The 6,772-nt window shown below is 42.6% G+C and overlaps 1 protein-coding gene across 1 annotated transcript in view; it reads right to left on the bottom strand.

Moving 5' to 3' along the window:
• Window positions 1-6,772, bottom strand: part of NDC1 (NDC1 transmembrane nucleoporin) — a 61,873-nt gene that overhangs the window by 4,437 nt on the left and 50,664 nt on the right. The window lies entirely within an intron of this gene.

The following is a 6,772-nucleotide window of genomic DNA, read 5'->3' as shown; positions in this document are numbered from 1 at the left end:
ACCCTGACTGGGAGACGCTGCTCTGCCCACGACGCAGTGAGAGGACCCTGACTGGGAGACGCTGCTCTGCCCACGACGCAGTGAGAGAGGACCCTGACTGGGAGACGCTGCTCTGCCCACGACGCAGTGAGAGAGGACCCTGACTGGGAGACCCTGCCCTGCCCACGACGCAGTGAGAGGACCCTGACTGTGAGACGCTGCTCTGCCCACGATGCAGTGAGAGGATCCTGACTGGGAGACCCTGCTCTGCCCACAACGCAGTGAGAGGACCCTGACTGGGAGACGCTGCTCTGCCCACGACGCAGTGAGAGGACCCTGACTGGGAGACGCACGTACTCAAATGCAAAGCATCAGGGTTTACATAAAGGTACATGCTAAATGAACTTATCTTTTTGAGTCTAGAAACTAAAACATGCGGGACCCAAAGTAGGCAAGGAGACAAAGGAGGCTAGCTAAGAAGTGAAACTGATCCTATTTATAGTTGACAGAACAAGAAAAACAGATTTAAACATACGAAAAGAACTTTTAAAAGTTTGTGGAAAAAATTCTATTATCTTTTCAATGCATTTTTCCATGACCTTTTTGGAAATTCTTTCCAAAAAGAACTTTCTGTATCTTTTATAGAGCAAAGATAAATGATCTTTTTTACAAGTGATAAAACTGTACTGAGACGTGAAGATAAAGAAATATGGCATGTGTTGATACTTTATGGCAAGATAATATCTAAAGTGACCATTAAGAGATAACAGTATAAACACTAGAGTTGTGAATATAACTCCACCAAAAGAATGAAAAACAAGGCTAAAATGATTTCTGCTAATTTTAAAGAGTGCTTTCATGTCATCTGAATGTTCCTTTTGATCTTAGCGTCCTCTTTCTGTCGTAAGGATGTGGTTTCCTTGTTTCTGAGGGTTTTGATGATAGTTTGTTGTTGTTTCCTCTATTTTTTCCCTTTTTGCTACTTTGAGGTATTCCTCAGAAACCTGGTGGTGCTTACTTAGCGCATGAAAGAGCACAGGGCCTGAGAGGAGTTGGCCAAAATCTCCGAGTGCACAGCTAGAGATTCCTGATGACAGGACTTCCCAAAGGTGATCTACAGGGGCATTTTAGGGGGAATACCCAACTCGGTCTTCATTAGAGCTCATTTAACATCCCCATGCTTTCAATGTAGCACCCACAACTGGGGTGGACTGTCCCGGGCCACAGACGCTGTGGTCAGCCCTCTCCAAACAAGCCTGCAGACTTCTGCTGGTTTAGTGGATGTGTCGATGTGCTTGTGGGGAGCCGGGATACACAGTTACTCAGAGAAGTTAAACGAGCTAATTGATTTTGAAGTGGCTCTCAACACAAACGTCACTTTGGGCCTGTTATCAGATGCCATCAAGTCAGTGCTGACCCACAGCAACGCTGCACAATGAAAGGAAACAGCGGCAGGCCCTGCACCACCCTCACACCTGTTCCTCTGCTCGCGCCCCTTGTTGCAGCCACGCGCCATCTGTCTCCGTAAGGGCCCTCCCCCATCACCTCTGTACCTGGGATGTAGTCCAGGAATGTGGCCCTTCTAGTCATCACCCCCAAGGTGAGCCATCATCAAGTCTGGCCACTCTGTCAGTGGCTAGAATCCCATTTTGGAGGGAGCTCTCTGCTATGTTAATGGGCAGGGTTAAGGTGAAATTAAGTCTTAGTAGAGGGCATGAAGAAAAAAGTTGGGACTTTCTACTTCTGCAAAGAGTTATCGTCTCAGAAACGCACAGGGGCAGTCTTACTCTGCCCTACAGGCTCGCTAGGAGTTGGCATCAACGCGATGGCAGATAGAGGGTATGAGCCAAGTCACACCCTATGTTTCCCTGGGAGTGTGGTCTGCTGAAGGACCGAATCACATCCCCATCAAAGCCATTCCTCTGTAAGAGCTTCCTCAGAAGCAACAAACTCCCAGGACTATTGGAAGAAAAGTAATAAATAAAGCACATTTGATAAGGAACCCTGATGGTGTAGTGACTACTAACCACAAGGTCTGCAGTTCAAAACCACCAGCCACTTCAAGGGAGAAAGATGAGGTTTTCTATTCAAAAGAGTTACATTCCCAGAAACCCACAGGGGTAGTCCTGACTGCCCTATAGAGTCTCTATCAGTTGGAATTGGCTTGATGGCAGTGAGTTCACATTCCAGAGTTATTGAAGTGGTGGAGGCTGAGACCAGAACAACCAGACAGCAGCAGAGAGACCATGGAACAGAGCAAAGGATCCAGGCTGACACCAGAGGTGGAGGCAAAGAAACCATGAGACAGAGCAGAGTAGTGCCGAGACCATGTGACTGTGAGACAGGTGACAGGTGGGTTTTCTGGCCCACAGAGGCAGAAGCCAAGGGACCACGTGGCTGAGAAGCTGAGTATGAGAGAAAGAAACTTGGCTACTGGCTATTGACTAATTAATGACTGTACCCTTATGGTGACATGTTAACTACCGTAATAAATCCTCACAATGGAGAGTTCTGTCTAGGAGTTGTGTGTGGTCATTGCAACAAATTATTGAACCCAGCACGGAGGCACAGTGCCATAGAGGAGCAATCGGCGGCAGACTAGGTAAAGAAGGATGGAGGGTGGAGGCATGTCTGACCCCTGACTCATGGCAACAGACAAGCCCGAGGTCGTCAGATATGGCTCAGGGCCCTTTTCAACGCACCCATCTCTCTCCTCTTGGTTCCAGACATAACTGGTGCTTTTCTCACTGCCAATTGGGGATTCACCTCTGGGATCGGCTGAGTTGGTTATCTCCAACATCTATTTGCCAGCTCTGAAAATGTGTTACTGTTGTCTCCTCTCCTGTTTGTAGGTTCACGCCTTGTTATAAGTCCCTTCACTGTGACTGAGTAACGTTTCAGGGAAGAAACGGGACTTAATGCATCAAGTCAACTTCAAAGTCAATTGTTGATTCTTTCAACCACAAATAGGAGTATTTTCCAGATCTGAGACAGATTGGAGATAATTTCAAGCATTACGGGAGGTAGTAGTCAGTGAAATGTTTAAGCATTAATAGAAAACACTGAATTGTAGTGGAAAAGTTATTACACTTTTCCAATTTTCTTAAAAACATTAATTCTCAGCATACCAAGAAAAAACAGTCATCTGCATTTACCATCTGGGTCCAATGATGACTTTTTGAGTTCTAAATCATTTTATGAAAAAATTTCAAAACAGGATTGTGTAAAAGAACTTTATAAAATTTAAAATAAGAATATAAACATTAAAAAAAATTTTTTTCACTCCATGTTTTCCAGGTTTTGAAGCTACATGTACCCAAAATGGGCAATGTCCCTTGAATGAAATTAGCTGGTCATCAACTACCATGCATAAATTGTGAACACATCCATCCTATAAAAACTGATTTCAAGTTGAAAATACATCTTTAATAGGTTCTATTTTACCAGTTGTTGTCTCTAGTTCTTTTAATTTGCATCATTAGCTACATTATTTTTTAAAACTTTGATAGCATATAACCTGAGTTGAAGAACACATGTATTTTCTTTACACTATAACTGTAAAGCATTTCCATCCTTAGATTTGCAAACAAAAATTCCAATGATCCAGTGACTTTTTTCACTTTGAAATCATCTATTTCCTTCTACACACCTCATATAAACAACTACCTTCAGCATTTATCCACTTAAGAACTGAATGCAATAAATCTCGGTGCATTAAACAGTAAAGACTACTGCTATGTGTGCTTTATCAAAATGAATGAATCATGTGCTGAGGGTAGGAGGGTGGAGGAGGGGAAAAGGAGGAGCTGATACCAAGGGCTCAAGTAGGAAAGAATAACGTTTGGAAATGATGGCGTGGAGACACAAAGCCCATCTGTAGACATCTGGACATCCCCTTAAAGAAGGGTCACAAGGAAGAGACGAGCCAGTCAGGGTGCAGTACAGCACCCATGAAACATACAATTTTCCTCTAGCTCTTTAACGCTTCTCCCCCTCCCCCACACACCCCCCACTCACCGACTATCATGACCCCAGTTCTACCTTACAAATCCGGCTAGACCAGTTAAGAGCTGGAAACACAGGGAATCCAGGACACATAAACCCCTCAGGACCAATAATGAGAGTAGCGATACCAGGAGGGGAAGGGGAAGGTGGGGGAGAAAGGGGGAAACTGATCACAATGATCTACATATAATCCCCTCCCTGGGGGACAGACAACAGAAAAATGGGTGAAGGGAGACACCCGACAGCGTAAGACATGACAAAATAGTAATAATTTACAAATTATCAAGGGTTCGTGAGGGAGTGGAAAAAATAAGCTGATACCAAGGGCTCGAGTATAAAGAAAATGTTTTAAGAATGATGAAGGCAACAAATGTACAGATGTGCCTGACATAATGGATGTATCATAGTATGGATTGTGGATTGTGATAAAGAGTTGTACGAGCCCCCAATAAAATGATTTTTTTAAATGGCAACATATTTACAAATATGCTTGATACAACTGATGAATGGATTGTCATGAGCTGTAAGAGCCCCCAATAAATGGATTTATTAAAAAAAATTTTTAAAGGAAAAGAAAAACTGATCTGCCCCTGTGGGTTCCCAAGCGTGTAGCTCTTACGGAGTAGAAAGCTCCCTTTCTCCCTCAGTGGTTGGTGGTTTTGAACTGCTGACCTTGCAGTTAGCAGCCTAATGCATAACCACGACACCACCAGAGCTCCTGATGAATATACTCAAAACCCAAACCCAAACCCAAACTCACTGCCATCAAATGAATGCTGACTCATAGTGACCCGCTGGGGGTTTCTGACACAGTAACTGTTAAAGGGAGTACAAAACCCAATCTTTCTCCCTAGGAGGTGCTGGTGGTTTCAAACTGCCAACCATGCAGATTACAGCCCAATAGGTAGCTACTAAGTACCAAGGATACGGTCAGTAAAATACACATTGTAGTTAAATTCATGTTTAAGTTGTTAAAAAATATATGGCTACTAGAATATCTAAATATATATATATATATATATTAAGGGGCTCCAATTATTCATGGAAAAATTCCACAAACTTTTTGAAGCCACCTCATGGTGACTGCAGTATATTCCTATTAGACAGAGCTTGTCTCAAGTATTATCTGTCTCTCCACACTCATCTTCTGATTTGTCTAAATAATTGATTAGCATATTAATAAGTTTCTTCTTCTTACCACGGCAGGCAGAAAACAAAAAGTTCAACTGTATTTAATGAAAGCTAAAACAATGAAGAAAATATAAGGACATCTTCTATGCCTTTTCTAGAAAGATGATGTACTAAAGCACGCAATTTTGTCATGCTTGTTTTCACATTAATCTTTTTTAAAAAAACGCAATTGGGAATAACTAACTGGTAAGTAGAGATAAAAAGATTCCAAAGGTGATCAAATAACAAAATTGTTTCAAGGTCATGGAAAAGCAAAATCACCACGATGCCATAATAAACCTTAAAAAGGTAATAAAACTAGGCTCGCTGGATAGACTTTGGAACACCGGAGCCCTCAGTTGCCCTTTGTGACAGTTAGACTTTCTATCAGCTTGGCTGGGCCAGAATCCTCAGTCATTTGGCAACTGAGACTAGTAGGGTAATTTCCCATGACTTGACCTCACACAATGAAATTGTCTCTGTAATGGGATCTGCTATAGCGGCCACTCGGTTACAAGAAGATTTGAGTGGGAACAATATCCTTACTCAGATCATTGCCCTGCTTCAATTTCCCTCTGGGATGTGGCCTGCCTCCACCATTAGTGGAAACTGGACAAGCTTGCTTACTTTTGGCTGGGTCTGGATTTGCATCTGGCTCATCAACCTCCTATTCTAGACTTGAGCCAGCGGCCTGCCAAAACATCTGCAGACCTTGAGAGTTTGTCAGTGACCTGGCATCTCATCTCCTCACCTTTGATTCAGTCAGCGCTCTAAGCACAAGCTTTAACTGCCGATCTTGGGTTCCTCCGTCTCCATAGCTACTCAAGTCAGGAAAAACCTCCAGCTTAACATCTGACTCCAGCCTCACATGAGACTTGAAACTTGCGTGAACTTAAAACTTGTCCACTTCTACAACTGTCAGCCATTTTCTTGACATAACCATTTCACATTATATACATGTATAAGCTTCCCTTGTTTTATTTCTCAGGTTAAGATACCATTAATCAAGGTCTGAAACTGATCTTACCTATCTGGCTCAGTTTTAGCTTCACAAGCCCAAAGCCATCAAGTTGACTAAGAGGCACAGTGAGGCGATGTAAGGTTTTCAAGACTATAGATCTGGATGGGGTCGGAACAGCGTCATCTTTCTCCTGTGGAGTGGCTGGTGGCTTCCAGCCACTGACCTGCAGTTGGCAGCTGGGCATTATAAACCCTGCCCGCCAAAGCTCCTGCTCATCGTGTGAGAGGGCAAGGGCAAGAAGGAGCATTTCGGTCTGGCCCTCAGTGTCCTTAACAATTCCATGATCCTTATTAATATCCCTTCGTAACAATGAATGCTCAGGTTTCTCACTGGAAAAAGGTATTGTTATTCCCACGTCAGATACTAATAGGAATGCTATATAATATAGGACAGGTATACTACATTAAGAAACAAACAACTCTGAATTCTGAAATACTTCCCAGAGTTTAAAGTAAAAGGGTTAGAGAACTGTTACCTATTTATTGTAAGTAAAACTAGTTATTCTTTTACAGTATTAAAATAAAGTTTCCTTTTAATTAAGTTTAAGTTAAAAATGAATGACAATTTTGGCAAACATTTTGAGATATATATATATAT

The sequence above is a fragment of the Echinops telfairi genome, unplaced genomic scaffold, assembly GCF_000313985.2.
Source record: "Echinops telfairi isolate 266 unplaced genomic scaffold, ASM31398v2 ScPeMD7_443;HRSCAF=831, whole genome shotgun sequence".
NCBI classification, from domain to species: domain Eukaryota; kingdom Metazoa; phylum Chordata; class Mammalia; order Afrosoricida; family Tenrecidae; genus Echinops; species Echinops telfairi.
This window is presented reverse-complemented; position numbering and strand designations above follow the sequence as displayed.